A 19561-nucleotide genomic window follows, 5' to 3' on the forward strand; every position below is an offset into this window, starting at 1 on the left:
GATCATACCCCAAGTATGGGTCTCCAATGTAGTCACCATTCAGTAGGATACAACTGGCCGTTCTCCTTCTATGGGGCTAAAACAGCTAAGATTTTAAAAGCCTATGAAGAACTAACTAGGAGAGAGCAAGGAGTTTCCAGCCAGTTCTGCCAGACATACATCTCCTGGGGACATTACAATGTTGGTAAGTTTGTTTTTCACATGTTAATGTGGAGTTCACCTGCTCAATCCACTGTTGTCTGCTGGGAGTTTGAGATGATAGCCAAGATCGGGATATTTTTTGTGGTCAAGCAGCCTCACTATTGCTATATGACTTGTAATAGGAGGAGGTGTAAATAATTCCTCCTCTATTGACACCAAGAGGCACACCCGAGGAATATTGAATACCAATGTATGCTAGTCATATCGTTCCACTTTTTGAATAATTTTTGACATCTCCAGAACATGTGTATCAAATCCCCGACATTACCGATACAACTGGGGTCATAAGGGGAAGTCCCTCCTGTCCTAGCTGAACAATTGAGCTGGAGTCCTGAAAGCTCTATGCAAAAGAAATGACTGAGTTTCTGTGAAGAGGAGAGAGAGATGAGAGGTATGGAGGTCACAATCACCTCCCACCACTCGCTCTTATTTTCTCTGTCTCCCATTTCCTTCTACAAGTTGAGTAAGAGTCAAAAGACTGGAATAAATAGATGAGAGATCATGCCTTTCCCACTGGTGTCATCTGAAGCCCATTAACAAGTGTGAGAGTGATGTGAAATCTGTATCTGATGGAAGTAGCAACCGATGGATGGGATCTAATGTGTCTACTAAGTCCCACCTGGTAAGATGTTGAAGTTGGGCAGATATAATATAAAGTCTAACATTTGGTATTGCTAGGCCTCCTTGGTCTTCACCATACTGTAGAGTAGTGAGTTTGATTCTAGCTGACGGCTTCTTCTAAATGAGTTCCCCAAACTGGGAGTCTATACTGGAGAACCACTTACGAGGTGTCCACATGGGAGAATTGTGGAGTATATAGAGGAATTGTGAGGTCCATATCTTCTCTTGTTCATAGATTTTATTGGAAAGAGATAATAGTTTTACAAGGAGCTCATAACAATGTGATTGCAGGACTCACCAACAGTAAGTCAGAAGGGGTACAACCCTTAGAGGTAACGTACAGGTTGTAATTTGTACAGTACAAATAATATCTTCATACATTAAAGTGGAGTTCCAGTGAAAATAAAAAAAAATAAAAGTCAGCAGCTGCAAAAACAGTAGCTGATGACTTTTAAAAAATGGACACTTACCTGTCCCTCGATCTCGTGGTGTCCTCCCCGCAGCCCGTTTCACTGGCCGCCCTGTGTTTCCAGTGCCGGCATCTTCAGTGTGGGCACCCAGCTGTGACAGCTTGCGGCTTCATGAGCGAGTATCTCTGTGCTTTGTGAATGGTCCTGTCCCAGAATACTACAGGGAGGGAGGGGGGAGGACAACTGATCACCTAGGTCAGGGGTAGGATAACTGCGGCTCTCCAGCTGTTGCAGGACTACAAGTTCCATCATGCCTCTGCAAGTCATAGGAGTCATGCTTGTAACTTCTGGTATTTGCAATGCCTCATGGGAAATATAGTTCCACAACAGCTGGAGAGCCGCAGTTTGCCCACCCCTGACCTAGGTGATTGCAGCAGAAGTGGGAACGAGTACTTGTCAACTTCAGGTACTCCACCACCCCAAAAGGTGCCAGTTCTTATTGGAGAGTGGGGTCCTTAAAGCAGGACTTCCCCTTTTGGGTGGAGCTCTGCTTTAACTTCAGCAAGAGATAACAGTGCTATAGTATCAAGGGGGGAGTGAATGTAGAGACTGAAACATGTTATATACTCTATAATATCATTTCTGGTACTCTCACAGTGGGAGTATAGATTTAGTACTTCAACCTGTATGCAGATACCAGTGGCAGACGAGTGGGTGACCTGTCCGCCTCACTGAAAATTCAAACTGATAGTGTAGGTTCCCCCAATTGGGAAAACCCCATAAGGGATAAAGAGCTAATGAGAGGAAAGGTGAAAAGGAAGAGAGCAATGGAGAGATAAGAGCAAGAGTAGTGAAGAAAGGGGTACAGATAAGGGGGGAGGAGAGGAGGTCCCCAGGGGGGAGGGTGTGTGCCTGTATAGAGTAGCAACTGAGTAGTGGGTTACCTAATGGACTCAGGACTACAAAGAGAGTAAGGTTTCATCAGAGTTTGAGGGTAGGAAATGGTCAACCCATGGTTGCCATAGTTGTTCATTTTTATGCACTCTGTCTAATAGGACGGCTTCTACTTTGACATGTATCGTGGCTCGAGTGACACTATTCTTAGTTTCAGTGGTATTGAGGTGGGGGGATTTCCAGGCCTTCGCTATGGTTTGCTGAGCCGTGGTGGTGACCTACAGGAGTAGTTTGAATTGCCAGTGTGTCACTTCTTGGGCCTTATGCAAGTAAAGGAATGGACACTGGTCAACTGACCCCAGTCCAGTGTTGAGGAATGGCCTCAGCTGCCATTCTAGCCACGCCCTCTGATGCATTTCACCCCGCCCACTAGGGCTTGGTCACACTGCATCCATCCCTTTACTTGTATTGGCTGACACTGGAATCGCTCTGACTCATGCTCCCCTCTTCTCACTTGCCGGTGGGGTGATCCCTTTCCTTCCATCCATAGCTTGGAGACACACCATAAGGTATACTTCTTGGGGCTTGTTATTAACCATTAGCCGCCCGGCCAATGGCCGTTTGGCGGCCGCAAAAACGCTGCAGCATTCCGGGTGCACGCTAATCACATGCACATGTCATGTGATTAGCTGTGGCCAAATCACAGCTAAGCACAAAAAAAAAACCCTGAATGAATCGATGTCATTCAGGTAAATGCTTGCTTGTAGGAAAGTAATTCTTTGCTATAAGCAAATTGTGTAAAAAAAAAAAAAAAATACTGATCACTTCCCCAAAGTAGTACAATGTTACTATGGTGGCGCTCTGCCGCACCTTAGGGTGGGGTGTCCTGGTGGGGGGGGGCATCATTCGGAGCTGGACGTTGGTGAGTGAGATTCCCTCCCACCCTCCCTACACCAGCATATTGTTAGGGCCTTTTCCCTGGGGGTCTTGGTGCGGACAGTGGGGCTGTCATGGATGGATTGGTGGCCCAGCTGTGTGAGGCGGTAGAATGGCTAGAATAGATAGAATGGCTGCAGAGCCGGGTCTCTGCCTTCCTGCAGGACCCGGGCTTGTCACAGGACCCGGGCTTGTCACAGGACCCGAGTTTATCACCGGAGGGAGCGCCCGCGCGGCTGAGGAGACAGGATGTCACCGGCTCCTCCACTGACAAGGTGCCTGTCAGGGAGGGAGCCCAACGAGGGAGACGCAGCGCTGCGGCTGCCGGGCTGTCCCTGCTGCAGCCGGCGGGCCCCCTGGGAAGCATGGAGCGGCGGCTCCGAAGAGACACAGGCAGAAGGGGAGTGCTGCAGGGAGCGTGTCTGGACAGAGCCCCGAGACGTCGATGGGCGTGGCTGGTGCTGGGAGGCAGAGTCAGCAGCGGCACAGCACTCAAGGACCCATATAGACCCGTATGGGACTGGGAGGCCATGCAGCCATCGAGGGGAGGACGAGAGATCAGAGGGCGAGCTGTCGGAACCCAATGCGGGGGCGACAGCTGGCCGCTCAGCATTGCTGGACAAGGGTCGCGCAGCTGATGGGACATCTCCTGGGCAGCCTGGTTAGTTACCTGTTTCCTTTTCTTCTGCGCTACGGGACCTGTTGGGGGGCGGGGCCTCGGCGGTGCGGGATGTAGGCGTTCCCGAGTCGGGTCTCGGGGGGGGGGGGCTCTGCAATTTGATTTCCGGTCTGTGGGACTTGTTGCGGCGACTTGAGCGGGGCGGTAGTGGGGGCCCTGGGCCTGCTTCGGCGTGGCTCCCGCCGGCTGGTGGGGAAGGGTTCCGGGTGCAAGTGCAGGAAGGGGGGGGCGTGCAGAGCTCGGGGGTTTCTCCTCCCTCCGGTTCTGGGCCAGGGGTGGTTGCGGCGGAAACCGGGGCTCTGGGTTCCACGGCTTTGGATGGGGATGCGGGGGTGTCCGGAGCGGTCGGCTTGGCGGACTCGGCCAAGTGCGAGGTGTACGTGTGCTTCGAGGGCCCTTTAGGTGCGCACTTACCGTTGGAGGTTCGGGAGAGGATTTGGAGAGGGGAGTATGTGGAGATCTTCACGCTCTTGCCGTTGGAGCGTTTTCCTTTAGAGGGGTTGCGTGTTGACGAGGGCAGGCGGGAGGAAGCGGAGAAGCGGCATTTTCAAGTTATCCCGCGTACTTTTGCGAATTGGATGCAGGCGTTTGCGATCATGGCCAGTGTTATTGGGGAGAAGGCTCCTGAGCATTGCTCGGCGCTCTTTTGTTACCTTGACGCCATTAGCGAGGTTCACAGGGTTTACGGTGGGACTGCATGGCTCCGGTACGATGAGCAGTTTTGGCAGCGGCGGGCGGTTTGCCCTTCGTTGCATTGGGACCATAAGGACATTGGCCTTTGGATGCACCTCATGACTCCAGCGAGGCCTCCTGGTCCGTTTTTTCAGGGGGGGGCGGTGGTTCATTCTCCCCCGGACAATCGGCCTCAAAGCGTAGGGGCTTCTGTTGGCAGTTCCAGGAAGGCGCTTGTCGTTTCGGAGGGTCCTGCCGTTTTAAGCATGAGTGTTCCGGTTGCGGCGGCTCCCATCCGTTGTCGCGCTGTTTCAAGCGGGGTAGAGACCCTTCCGGAGAGCATGCGGGTAAGAGGGACGACACCGGTGAGGGTGGAAAGGATGCAGCCTTTCCTAAATAGATATCCTGATCGGGCAGCCGCTGTGCTGGTGTTGGCAGGGTTTTCGGAGGGTTTCCGCATCCCGTGCACTTTGACTTTGGTTCCCCCCCTTAGCTTGGAACTTACGGTCGGCCTTGCAGCATGCAGAGGTTGTTTTGGCAAAGTTGCAAAAAGAAGTGGGGTTGGGACGTATGGGCGGCCCGTTTTCTTGCGCCCCGTTTTCGGATCTGGTAGTTTCCCCCTTGGGGGTGGTGCCCAAGAAGGTGCCGAATTTGTTTCGGTTAATTCATCACCTGTCTTTCCCGAAAGGGGGGGGGGTCGGTGAATGACGCTATCGATCCACAGTCATGTTCGGTGTCTTACACGTCGTTTGACGTGGCGGTTTTCTGGGTTCGTCATTATGGGCGCGGTTCGCTTATGGCGAAATCGGATGTTGAGTCCACGTTTCGATTGTTGCCAATTGTTTTTTTTTAAATAAAGCTTGGATAATGCGCTAGGTGTTTGCACCGCCTGTGTGATTTTTTTTCTTTTTTACCAGAGCATGAGAGTTTTGTGGTTAGTCTCCATGGCTGATATATTTTGGGAGGAGGATTTCCAAATGTAGATTTAAATCCCATTCCCACTTGGATGTATATGGTATGAAGTGTAAGGTGGTGGAGCTGGTAGCTGTGTATATAAGGTGGAAATCAAACCTGTGACATGGGGGTCACATTTACATATGTGTTCAAACCTTGTCATTTCTGGGAGGGAGGGGGTTGGTGTGTAAGTAGGAGGAACAAAAGTGATTGATCTGAAGATATCTAAAACTTTCAGGTCTAGATATTTATGGGCGTCACATACGGTTTGGAAGGGTATAAAGGAGTCTGGTGCTGTGAAATTGTAAGTTTGAACTAGACTAGCTCTAGGACAAGCATGAAAAGAAGATGGAGGCATCCATGCCGGATAAAAGCCTGGATTGAGGAGGTATGCCATGAGTGGGTTATGGGGTGACTGTAAGGTGTATCAGAACTCTAGACTGTCCCAGATAGACAGGTAGTGTTTAGTAATTGGGTTTTGGAGTGAGCGATGGTCTCTGGAGTGTAGCCATAGCAAATTGACAACTGATGGAGTGTGCATGCATGGGATCTCTGGCGAACACATGTCCCCCTGAGGCTCCGCACCACAGCGGGAGAAACAGCCTCTTCGCCACCACTCCCAGCTCGCCCCATCCTCGCTACCGCCTCCGCACCATAAGCGGCACCCCGGGAACTGGCCACAATGGTCCGGGGAGCCGCAAAACATCAGCCGCAGGCGCGGCCCATAAAGGAAGCCCTTGGTCCGTGCCTCCTCCAAAACGGCCACCAGCTTCAGTTCCACAAAGTTCCTCCTTCTCAGCTCTGCAGCCTGATCCAGACCATAGCATCATGGAGTCTGACAATGACACTGACCAGGGGACACCTAACGCTACACCTACTGCTGACCCCATTAATCCTGTACCTTATGACTTTCTTAAACAATTTGAGAAAATGCTGCACCAAACCCTAAAGCAGACCTCCGAACATATCACAGACAAACTATCTAAAGAAATACGTGATCTAGTGGTCCGCGCATCTAAGCTAGAACACAGGGTGGACAACCTGGACGCAGCTGTTCACACATACTCAGATGAACTTGAGGCATTGCATGATGAAAACCTAACGCTCTACTCCCGCCTTGAGGATTTCGAAAACAGGGCCCGCTGCTGAAACATTCGCATCCGCGGACTTCCTTAAACCATCACCGACGTCCTCTCCACGACTACTGCCCTACTCTAAGAACTCTCTCCTGCTATCCCGATTGAACGCTTAGAACTAGATAGGGTGCACTGAGCTTTGGCCCCATGCAGACCGAACAGCCCTCCCCACGACATCATAGCTAAATTCCATTATTTCCGCACCAAGGAAAACATCGTTCAAGTGGCTCGAAATGCAGGCACCCTAACCTTCCAGGGACATACCTACCAACTATTCCATGATCTATGCCCCGCCACCATTGCCAGACGCCGGGCTATGAAACCCCACCTGCAAATCCTTCATCAACATGGAATTACGTATTGTTGGAACTTTCCATTTGCTGTTCGATTCTCCCACCAATCCCGCGATTATATTTGTAGATCTACCGAGGAACTACTGGATGCCCTCCGTCACCTCCAACTCTTGCGGACACCCCTGAGGGATCACGCAGAAGGTCTGCTTCCTGCTCGCCCCAGAAAGCCCACCACTCCGCTTCAGCAACGGGTCCACCTAATATCCACAAACGCGGATGTTACATCTCTCCGGCACCTGCCCCGCAGGATTCCATGGACTGAACCCCATTCCAGTCGCCTACATCCTTCTCCAGCCTCGCCTGGCTCATTGTTGACTTTCGGGACTTGATCACATCGGCCTTCCTCTCTACATTCCACATGGACCCCTACCTCCTCTGTGTATTCTGTATGAGGTCCCTCCCTCCTCCTCATGGGGGCCACCTCTACGACCACCTTCCTGCTGTTCAGCCCACCAGGCCCTCTCTCCTTCTAATACCTCTTTACTCAGTTGGTCTCCCGGTCCAACCCACCTCCCCCTGTTGGAGCCCACCCTTGAGCCTGTGCCTTTAATTTTGTAATTGTTGTTGCTAAGGTCATTTTGTCCTTCAACCCATAGTTACCCATACCATGTTAGCCCCTCCTAGCTGACTGGCGGTCTCGAGGCTAATCACATTTGTTTTATCTTTTCCTTGCACCACTTTTTTTCACCTGGTGTCTTCTCCTTTGGTTCGATCGAGTCTCCAGACCTCCTCTTGGCTATCATGGGAGCACTGGACACCAGTTTTTTTCATGATTGATGTCCACTGGTTTGTTTTTATTCTCACCTGTGTGGTTTCTCCCCTGTGCTTGCCACTACGCACTCTACTTCGGCCCATGTGGTACAGTTTTTTTGTACCGCTCAGGCTGTTCCTGGCCCCCCGGACTGTTCGTATTATTTTAGTCCTGGGGGCCAGACAGTTGTTTTCGGTTGCTTTTTGTTCCTTCCATCTACTGTTCCTGGTTCTCCCTTTTTTTTTCCTTCCCCGGTGTGACGTCCCTCCTTTTCCTACCTCCCTTTCTTCTTCCCCCACTTCCCAGGACCGTCCTCTTAATACCCTTTTTACCCTCACCTATTTATTTCTGGTACTTCTACGCCCAAATTTTTCGGTCCCCTCTACCCGCAAGTTTTCACTGCCTCCGCGACCACCAAGCGTAGGGGAGTCCTCATTGCATTTCATCACACAGTCCCTTTTCTGCTCCAAGCCCAATTTGGAGACCCAGAAGGCCGCTACCGCATTCTATTGGGATCACTCCTTGATACTCCAGTCACAATCGTCCCATATTATGCTCCCAATCAGGGTCCTCTTCCATTCCTATCCCACTTGCTGACAATTATTGACCACCACAAACATGGCACCTTGCTAATTTACGGAGACTCCAATCTCACTAGCTATCCCTTTCTAGACAAATCTCCCCAACCGCCCCTCCTCCTGCCACTTCATACTCCTTCCAACAACTTCTCAATCTCCACTCCTTAGTAGACTCTTGGAGAGAACTCCACCCAGTAAAGCATAGATACACCTTCTATTCCCACCCCCACAAATCATTTTCTCACATTGACCATATACTCACGACAGTCGGCTCCTCCTCTAGACTCCTTACCTCTGATATTCTCCCTTTTCCATGGTCCGATCATTGTGCAGTCCTCATGTCTCTTTCATCCTTGGCCCCCCCTAGCTTCAGATAGTTCCTGGGTAATTAATGACAACCTACTCTCTCATTCTACACATAGCCTCGACCTCGAAAACCACCTTAAAGAATACCTGGAGTTGAACTCCACCCCAGATATCTCCCCTTTCTTGCTGTGGGAAGCAAATAAACCTGTCCTTGAGGGTTCTGTATCAGTAAGTCGTCCTTCCTCTGTAAAGAGAGACAGCACACTCGCCTCCACCTTGAGGCGGCTTACAACCAGTCCCATTTACTGTTTCAGACCAACCCTTCCCCTCCCCATCGCAAGGCATTGGAGCAAGCGCGTTTGGAACTTGACCTCTTTCTGACTGACCAGACTGAGCTTTCCCTTCGCTGATCTCACCACAAATACTACACTAAAGCGAAAAAATCTGACACCTTCCTAGCTCTCTCTCCAAAGATTAGATCACATCGCCAAGCCTATTCGCCTCAAACTCACCCGCGGCGTTTACACCAGTAACCCAGCCCGGGTACGTACTCTGTACTCTGGGTACGGAGTCCTTAGACCAATCCCATGCTGAGAATCTTCTCGCCCACCTTTCCTTTCCTACTCTATCTGCCCAACATCTGGAAGCTTTAGAGAAGCTGATTACACAAACTGAAACTTTGTCCGCTATCAAAGACCTTAAACCTAGAAAGCGCCCCGGCCCAGATGGCTTCTCTGCTTCCTACTATAAGAAGTTCGCTCACATACTCTCCCCCATCCTTACAAAAGCTTTCAACGCCATCCTCTCAGGCCATTCTTTTAATTCAGACACAGTCTCGGCCATTATCACAATGATACCAAAACCCCATTCCGACAACTCAGCCTGGCCTAACTATAGACCGATCTCCCTTCTAAATATTGACGTCAAGCACCTTGCTAAAATCCTCTCTACCCGCTTGAACCCAATTATAGGCTCCTTAGTCCATAACGATCAGACTAGCTTTATCCTCTCTAGGCAAGATAATATACGTTGCGCGGCCCTTCTTTCCCACCTTGTCGTGCCGTAATAGCCCTACTTGCTTTTTGTCTCTAGACATTAGAAAAGCCTTTGACACTGTCTCCTGGTCCTTTCTTCATTTTATTCTATGGCGTTGGGGCTTCGGTCCCCACTTCCTAAAATGGATCTCATCCCTATAGCGTAATCCCTCAGCTCAGGTTCGCTACTTGGGACATTCATCAGCCCCATTAACAATAGCCCGTGGTACCCGCCAGGGAGGCCCACTCTCCCCAATTCTTTTTGCCTTAGTCGTTGAACCCCTCGCCCTTCTGCTCAGAGTCAACCCTGATATCTGAGGCTTGGAGGTAGGAGGGTCTCATCATAAACTTTGCCTTTTTGCAGACGATGTACTTCTTTTTTTGACCTCGCCACTTACCTCCACCCTGCCTCTACTTCGGCTTCTACACAACTTCGGCACCATCTTGGGTCTCCAAGTCAACACCCAAAAATCTACAGTCCTGAATATTTCTCTCTCCCCTCAAGAGACTCTCCATCTACAACAAGTTCTCCCCTTTTCGTGTCACCACCACGCTATCCCATACCTAGGCATTAAACTGATGGCCTCCCTATCTGATCTATACTCTGCTAACTACCTGCCAATGCTCGCCCACCTTGCTAGTCTAATGCGCAATTGGTCATCTCTTCCATTGGCGTGGTTGGGTAGAATTGCAGTAGTGAAAATGTCCATCTTACCTAAAATCCTCTATCATTTCAGGGTTCTCCCCATACCTGTCCCGACTCATTATCTCCGAGTGCTCCAGCGCCGGGCCCACGCATATATCTGGGGTCCTGTTCATCCTCGAGTCCCCCTTACTACCATCCACATGCCAAAGTTAAAAGGGAGCTCTGGGTCTCCCGGATTTTGCAAAATATTACCTAGCAGCCCACTTAGTGCAACTTCTAAAGTATCATACATCCCATGAGATTCCGCAATGGGTGATCTTGGACCCCCTCTCCCTAGCTAACATACTCTGGCTCTGTCCTTCTGACCATCGCACAATCCAGAACCCAGTCTCCTCCCACTTTGTAGCACTTTGGGGTATACTCAAATCCCGATATCCCCTTCAATCCCCCCACAACTCTCTTCTCTCTCACCTTCGCAACCTGGCATTCCCCCCCTACCTGGCTCTCTACACGCTCTTTTGCACTTTGGTCTTCAGCTAACCTCCTTAGAGCCCATCACTTTTTGACTAACTCTGGTGTCAAAGCCTTCCCATCTCTTCGAGAATCTCACTCCCTTCAAGCTTCAGAAATCTTCTGTTACCTTCAACTAAAATACTTCTATTCCCCCCTCTCCGCTACTTCATGTTCCGTTAGGTCTCTGACCTCCTTTGAAAGTGCCTGCAAGAATTATCCGCACAGACGTGGGCTTATCTCTATCTTCTACACCCTACTCTCGATATCTGAGTCCTCCCCTGGCCCTTCATATGTCTCCAAGTGAGAGAGGGATCTTGGCCTCCAGCTGAGCCCAGGAGGATTGGGACTGCATATGGCAAGCTACTAAATCCTCCTCACAGAATGTAGTAGCAGTTGAGACAAATTACAAGGTCCTCTCCCAGTGGTACCTGATTTCCGGCTAGGATTGCTAAATATACTCCGGGGTATTCCTCAGACTGTTTTCGAGGCTGTGCGATGAGGGGCACTTACCTTCACACTTGGTGGTCCTGCCGAGTAGCCCATACCTTCTGGATTGGTATCTTCCACATGCTATCTACCCTTCTCAAAAAACCGCTAGCGCCAACTCTGGACATCGCCTTACTCAATTTACGACCCCCCTCAATTCCTAAACACCGATTAAAGCACCTTCTGCAGGTCACAACCTCTGCCAAGCAAAATATAGCGAAATCTTGGAAAACTCATTCTCTTACCATATTGGTGGTCCGGAATTAGGAGACACAGGCTATGATACATGCCAAGGTGGAAGCTACCATCACAGATACAGTCCCCAAATTTGTCTATCTGGTCTCCCTGGGTCGATCACTTCCTCCCTCATGGTTTCGATGAATCACTGCTTCTTCACTAATACCTTCCCCCTTGGAAGTTGCTCAGGAGCACTGGTCCGTTCCCGCACCCTCCTCCCTGCCCTGGAAGTCTCACACCTTACCTACCTCCTCCCCCCCCCATTTTTTTTCTCTCTCTCTCTCTCTCCTCTTTCTTCCTCCCCCCTCTCTTTACACTGATTGTTTTATTAAGCTTTCAATAATCATATTGTTACTATAAGGCCTTGGGCCATATGTTCTCATCTTCCTCGTGTACTGTAAACGATTATTGCTTCCTGCTGTATGTCGATACCCTTATAACCCAATAAAATGTTTGAACAAGTAAATTGACAACCGATAAGTGGTCACAATCTACTGACTCTATAGCGACCCATGGGAGGGGGTCACTTTTACTGCGTGATATTTAGGGAGTTGAGCAAGATGTGCAGCTTGGAAATATTTTGCAAAGTTCGGAAGCACCAGACCACTCTAAATTTCGGTAAGGTACGGATGGACCTGGGCAGATGCAGTTTAATAGTGCCCCATACATAAGTGGTGGCATGACACTGTAATATGCAGAGGAAACAGGAATATATATATATATATATATATATATATATATATATATATATATACACATACATACACAGTGGGGATGGAAAGTTTGGGCACCCCAGCTAAAAATTTGTATTAATGTGCATAAAGAGGCCAAGGAAAGATGGGAAAATCTCCAAAAGGCATCAAATTACAGATTAGACATTCTTATAATATGTCAAAAAAAGTTAGATTTTATTTCCATCATTTACACTTTCAAAATAACAGAAAACAAAAAAATAGCGTCTGAAAAAGTTTGGGCACCCTGCAGAATTTATAGCATGCACTGCCCCCTTTGCCAAGCTGAGACCTGCCAGTGTCATGGATTGTTCTCAATCATCGTCTGGGAAGACCAGTTGATGTCAATCTCAAAGGTTTTAAATGCCCAGACTCATCTGACCTTGCCCCAACAATCAGCACCATTGGGTTCTTCTAAGCAGTTGTCTAGAAAACTGAAACTGAAAATAGTTGACGCTCACAAAGCTGGAGAAGGCTAAAAGAAGATAGCAAAGCGTTTTCAGATGTCAATATCCTCTGTTCGGAATGTAATTAAGAAATGGCAGTCATCAGGAACAGTGGAAGTTAAAGCAAGATCTGGAAGACCAAGAAAAATATCAGACAGAACAGCTCGCAGGATTGTGAGAAAAACAATTCAAAACCCACGTTTGACTGCACGATCCCTCCAGAAAGATCTGGCAGACACTGGAGTTGTGGTACACTATTCCACTATAAAGAGATACTTGTACAAATATGGTCTTCATGGAAGAGTCATCAGAAGAAAACCTCTTCTACGTCCTCACCACAAAAATCATCGTTTGAACTTTGCAAATGAACATATAGACAATCCTGATGCATTTTGGAAACAAGTTCTGTGGACCGATGAGGTTAAAATTGAACTTTTTGGCCGGAATGAGCAAAGGTACGTTTGGAGAAGAAGGGGCACAGAATTGAATGAAAAGAACCTCTGTCCAACTGTGAAGCATGGGGTTGGATCAATCATGCTTTGGGGTTGTGTTGCAGCCAGTGGCACAGGGAACATCTCACGAGTAGAAGGAAAAATGGATTCAATAAAATTTCAGCAAATTTTGGATGGTAACTTGATGCCATCTGTGAAAATGCTGAAGTTAAAGAGAGGATGATTCTACAAATGGATAATGATCCTAAACACACCTCGAAATCCACGGGGGATTACATCAAGAGGCGTAAACTGAAGGTTTTGCCATGGCCTTCACAACCTCCTGACCTCAACATCATTGAAAATCTATGGATAGACCTTAAAAGAGCCGTGCGTGACAGACAGCCCAGAAATCTCAAAGAACTGGAAGACTTTTGTAAGGAAGAATGGGCAAAGATACCTCAAACAAGAATTGAAAGACTCTTGGCTGGCTACAAAAAGCGTTTACAAGCTGTGATACTTGCCAAAGGGGGCAGTACAAGATATTAACTCTGCAGGGGGCCCAAACTTTTGCAGACGCCATTTTTTTGTTTTCTGTTATTTTGAAAGTGTAAATGATGGAAATAAAATCTAACTTTTGTTGACATATTATAAGAATGTCTAATCTGTAATTTGATGCCTTTTGGAGACTTTTCCATCTTTCCTTGGCTTCTTTATGCACATTAATACAAATTTTTAGCTGGGGTGCCCAAACTTTCCATCCCCACTATATATATATATATATATATATATATATATATATATATAATCCAAAAAAGGTATAACATTTTGGGCAGAATTGTCTTTTTGTTTTTACAATCATGATACAACCATCCATGAGAGGGGTAGTTTGGACCAGGATGTCATAAGATTAGTAAGGTGTGTTAACATAGGAGGGTAGTTAGCAGAATATAGAATATTGAGGTCTGCCATCAGCTTGGGTCCTAAATCAGGAATATATTGACTGGACCAAGAGAAGGGTAGAGAATGTTTGTTTGTGGAAGACCTGTAATATTTTATTAGGATGGCTGGTGTGTGAAGTTTTTGTAATCTTTAAATGGACAAGTCTGTGTGTGTGGTCTGAGGTTCACAGTCCCAGGGCTAGAAAAGTGTCAGGTTTGTTTGGGTTCATATAATGTTCATGCCTGGATTGGCGTAGAACTTTTTCATCTGATTCTGTCAAGAAAACATCTATTTCTAGCCTGGTCTTGTCCAGGACAATCTATGAGAAGGTGAGGGGTCTGATTGGAAGGCTTTGTTGGCCTGATGAAATGAGGTTTCTAAGCGGTGATGGATTGCTCGCTGTCCTTTCTTGAGATGTGAGGCTTGGCTGATACAGGCTCCTCTAATTACAGACTTATGGGGTTCCCAAAAGGTCAGGAGAGAGATGTCATCAGTTGTGTTATGTGTCAGGTATTCTTTGATGGCTAGTTCAATGTCCAGTCTGTGGGATGGGTGAGCCATTTAGACTCCATGTAGTGCTAGTTTGTTGGGGTACTAAGGAGGAGAGGGTCAAGAGGACAGCTTTGTGACCAGTCCAGGGGTAAGGTATGATGGTTCAGGATAGGAGGGCTGGGGACATACCTCTAGTCAGAAATATATGGTCAATGTTGGAGAAAGTTTTATGTGGATATGAGTAGTATGTATAGTGTCTTCTAGCTGGGTTAGCTTCTTGCCATGTGTCTATGAGAGAGCGTTGTTGGAGTTGTTGCTGGAAGGAGGATGTGGATGGATAAGAGGTTATGGGGGATTTGTCTAGAAAGGGATAAACTAGCCATTGGAATTGCCACATAGTAAAAGTGTAATTTATGGGAATCTATTACTTGTAGCAAATGGGAGTTAGGACTGCAATTGGGGCATAGTATGAAGCTACAGTGACCTCTGAGTCAAGGAGGTGACCCACTAGAAAATATAACGGCCCTCTGGGTCCCAGATCCCTGCCTTGGGTGTAAAGGGAGTAGAGCAGTGGAAAGCTTTGAGTACACCTGTGTGTTTAGTTGCGGCAGAAGCCATATAAACCTGTGGGTAGGAAGAGCTGAGATATTTTGGCATATGGCTGGCAGTGAAATGAGTCTCCTGCAGGCACACCACATGTGCTTTGGCAGAGGCAAAGGATTTGAAGGCCTTATTTTTTTTTATTCCCCGAACATTCAGGGTAAGTATATTTATTGGAGCCATGATAAAGGACAGATGCAAAGCTGATTGTAGGTGTCGCATCATGGTGACATCATCACCCCTGGGACAGGAATAAGAGAAAGAAAGGAGAGAAGTGGGGGAAGCAAGGTTAGTAAACTGAGAAATGTCTGACAAAACAGGTCAGGAGGCCAAAAGACCATGATGTGAAAACAGGTAGGTTGTCCATCTGTCTATGTCACTGGGATATAAATGGACGGGAAAAAAACAGTCCTGGGCAGGCCCAACTCGGGCTACCAAGGAAAATGTGGGGGAGCAGTGAACATCTTCAGAAGCCACAGAGGCCAAAAACAGGATATTAAACATCTGTTGTATAGAGGAGTCAGGCCAAGGATAGACTATTGGGAATACGATGTCAGCCTGCAGATATAAGCAGTTGGTAAGTGTATGCATTGTTCAAAGAGGCTATGCTTGGCTGGGTATCATGGGCATTAAACAGCATTAGACCACGGCTGGATGAAAGGGTGATCCGTTTGTTATTTTGTTGTCCAGCTATTAGTAGGTTTAGCTAACAGCATTGAGCTGTTAGTTGTAAAAATTGTAGAATTATACTAAATATATATTTTTTTGTTTACAAACGTTTTTATTTTTTAAGAAATAGACTTCAAAATGGCATTACAGCTTCAAATAGAATATACAAGAGAAACAAGGAACAACTGCAGTATTCATTTCAAAGGTGAAATTATGTAGAATAAAGGGAAAGAGAAAAGAAATTTAGTACATGAGCAATATAGGTAGAGAGGTAGGCAGAGTTATAAAACGACCAACAAAGTAACTCAATCAATCAAAGCATAAATGGTCCTTATTGATCTAGTAAATGCCTGTGAGTTCTCCAAAGTTCCCTTTTCTGTCAAATAAATGCATCTTATCCAATAGAGTATAATAAATTCTCTCCATGAGCATCACCGCATCAACTCTGCAGAACTGTGGTCAATGGTACTGTGAGGGATTTCCAATGTAGGGCAATAGCCCATAGGGTGGATATACAAATGCTATGGATTAGCCTCATAACCTCAGTCTGAACTCCCGAGATAGGGGCTCCCAGTAGGCAGGACTGCATAGACAGATGCACCGGAGCACCTGCCACTGCAGAGGCAACTTCAGAAATTTTGTGCCACACCAATGAGAGGCTTGGGCAGGCCCAAAATATATGCACTAGAGTACCAGCAAGGCCACAGCCCCGGAAACAAAGGTGGGACGTCCCTGGATACATGGCGTGTAGTCTAGATGGGGTATGATACCATCTGGTTATTACTTTGAGGGCCGTCTCACGGACAGAAAGATCTAGAGCTCTTACACCAAAATGTGAATTTAAAAATGTCTAATCTGTCGATAATGATAATATTCATGAAGCGGGATATCAAAAAGTATGCGTAGCATCTCAAAAGTGATACAAGATCCTCCTCTCTGAAAGTCAGATGACCTAATAAAGGACCTATCATACCACCAACAGAATACCTGTGAAGATGAGAATGCTGTAATAAAATTTGGGTCACCAAAAAAAATGATGAACCTGGTGAGACAGAGGAGACAAGATTCAATTTAAGTTTATAACGGGACCAAAACATCAATGATTGGGCAACAATGGAGTTATAGAGCAATAACGAGCGGGGGGGGGGGGATTTTGGACCATAATACACCTGGTAAATAGAATGGATGTATAGACTGAGATTCAAATCTGATCCATGGGACCTGGGAAGTAATAGTCGCCCATTGTGATAGCTGTGCGAAATGGGCTGACAGGTATTAAAGCCAGAAATTGGGGAGACTTAGGCCTCCCACCCATTGTGACCGGTAGAGGACCGATGAAGTAAAACGAGGGCGTTTGTTATGCCAAATAAAATGATTAATAATCCGTTGAAAGTGATCTAAGAACGTTTTTGAGACAGGGATTGGGAGTGATCTAAATAAAGTAATCTAGGCTAGACATTCATTGTTACTGCCGTGACTCTGCCCAAGAATGAGATAGGGGATCCATGCCAGATCTTCAATAGAGGTGAGAGGCGTGACACACATGGTGGCCAATTAGCAGCAAATAATTTTGAGTATCTGGGGGTGAGGTTTATACCTAGGTATGAAATCTGATCCGTGGCCCAACGAAATGGAAAAGAATTGCGGAGAGATGCACCCAGGGAATCAGGAACATTAATAAGCAGAACTACTGATTTAGTAAAATTTACAGTAAGACCTGATACTGTTACAAAGTCATTCAATAATGAGCAGAAGTCAGGCAATGACACCAACAGTTTAGTAAGGAAAAGCATAACATCATCTGCATACATACAAATTGTGAAATGTGAACCAATAATGGGGAACCAGAAATGTCTGAGTGTGATTATTGCAATTGCCAAGGGTTCCAAAACAAGCACCAATAATAAGGGTGAAAGAGGACAACCCTGACGGGTACCTCCGCCTAGTGTACAAAATACAGAATTGCAGCCTGGAAGTCTTATTCTTGTTTTGGGGGGAGTCATACAAAGCATGTACACCAGACAGAAATTCATCACTAAAGCCCATCTTCTGCAGTAATGAAAACAAGTATGGCCAGAGCAGGAGTGGACTGACAACTCATGGGGCCAAGGCGCGAAAGGAGATCATGGGGCCGTGTCCTTGCCCACACTCAAAGCACACCCAAAAAAAGCCTATAAAAAAGGTACTAGGGGCATTTCATGGGGCCCCCTACTGACCCTGGGCCCTCAGGTGGTGCCCGAGTGCTCGAATGGTCAGTCCGCCCCTGGGCCAGAGGACACTATCAATAACAAAACTTCTTTAGAATGCAAATTGGCATCCTGAATAACATTTAATATGAGAGGAATATTGTCCGTGATAAGTCTGCCTGGGATAAAACCCTCCTCTTTAGGGAAGCCCACCCCAACCTCCCCTAACACCCAACCTCACCTAACAACTAACCTCCTTCACTCCTCCCACCACAGCCATCTCCTCCTGTACCACCTTCCCCTCCCTCCTAAATTGTAAGCTCGAAAGAGCAGGGCCCTCGAACCCCTCGTGTGTTGTATTGTTACTGTCTTGTCCCATGTTCTGTCCCCCTTGCTACTGTACAGCGCTGAGCATACCCTTTGGCGCTATATAAATATTGTAACAATAATAATATTAATAATAAGGCCAACCAATCTGCCAGAATGCGGCTAAATATTTTCAGATCATTGTTCATCACTGAGATTGGTCTATAGTTTTGAGGTAAATGATGGTCTTTCAGGGGTTTAGGTAATAGAGACAGGTTAGCCAAGAGTATCTTCTCAGGAAACCTACCGCCCTGCAAATCATCATTGAATAATGACATCAAAGAGGGAGCCAATGTAGGAGCAAAATGTTTATAATAACTGGCCGTGAACCCATCAGGGCCGATGCTGTGGAAGTTCTTAGTGTGCTAATCACACAGGATATTTCCTTCAAAGTGCATGGGGCATTGGGAGAGGATATCTGAGAGGGTGAGAGAACAGGGAGGGGTATAGAATCAAGCCACGAGCCATTTGAGGAAGCAGAAGTTGGTTGCAGGGGAGCTAATAGGGTGGAATAAAAATTTTCAAAAATACCCAGGACTTCACGAGGAAGAGAGGAGATACTGCCGGATTTAGTACGTAACTTGTAGATATGTGGGGGTTGTATTGAAAGGTTTAATTTCTGTGCGATATCATCGTTTTGTTACGAAGAGATGGATTGCCAACATGAGCTCTATAATGTAATTCTAATTTTTGGGTAAGTTTCTGAATTTGTTTCCATCGTTCTCTATTTCTAGAAGAAGCCATAGAAATAAGGAGGCATCGCAGGACTGCCTTATGGACTACCCACAAGATGGCCGGGGAGATATCAGGAGTTGTGTTTGACTGAAAGTATTCTTGAATGGAAGTAACTACTTCATGGCGGGTGTTAGTATCCGTAAGCATAGAGTCGTTATGTCTCCAGAAGTAGGGAGTAGGGGCTAGACCTATAAAAGTGATAGATAGCGCGATAATATTATGATCTGACCAGGGGCTTAAATGAATGCAAGCTTTCCTAGAGTTAGCCAGCAGAATGGGGGAGCAATAGATATAATCTAGTCTAGCATAAGAGTCATGTGGGTGGGAGTAAAATGAATAATCTCTAGCTCCTACATTATGTGCCCTCCATGACTCTACCAGTTGAAGTGTGTCTAACTTTTTGGTAAGGGATTTTGGGAAGGCCTGGGAGGATGGTGAGGATGAGCTTTGGTCTAAAAGGGGGCTAGCCAAATAAAATCACCTCCCACCAATAAATGAGGGGATAGAAACCGATCAAGAATTTTGAAATAAACGGGAAAAGAAGGATGCTTGCACC

The 19561-nt window shown here is 47.0% G+C and overlaps 2 protein-coding genes across 2 annotated transcripts in view; one reads left to right on the forward strand and one right to left on the reverse strand.

Annotated features, from left to right (window-relative positions):
• LOC149449067 (uncharacterized) overlaps positions 1–19561 on the forward strand; it is a 125387-nt gene that overhangs the window by 36975 nt on the left and 68851 nt on the right. The gene's annotated exons all lie outside the window — the stretch shown is intronic.
• The window catches only part of LOC149449068 (uncharacterized), a 31919-nt gene that overhangs the window by 6284 nt on the left and 6074 nt on the right, over positions 1–19561 (reverse strand). The window lies entirely within an intron of this gene.

This window comes from Staurois parvus, unplaced genomic scaffold (assembly GCF_062004578.1).
Source record: "Staurois parvus isolate SC_StPar_1 unplaced genomic scaffold, SC_StPar_1.0 ptg000638l, whole genome shotgun sequence".
Classification (NCBI taxonomy): domain Eukaryota; kingdom Metazoa; phylum Chordata; class Amphibia; order Anura; family Ranidae; genus Staurois; species Staurois parvus.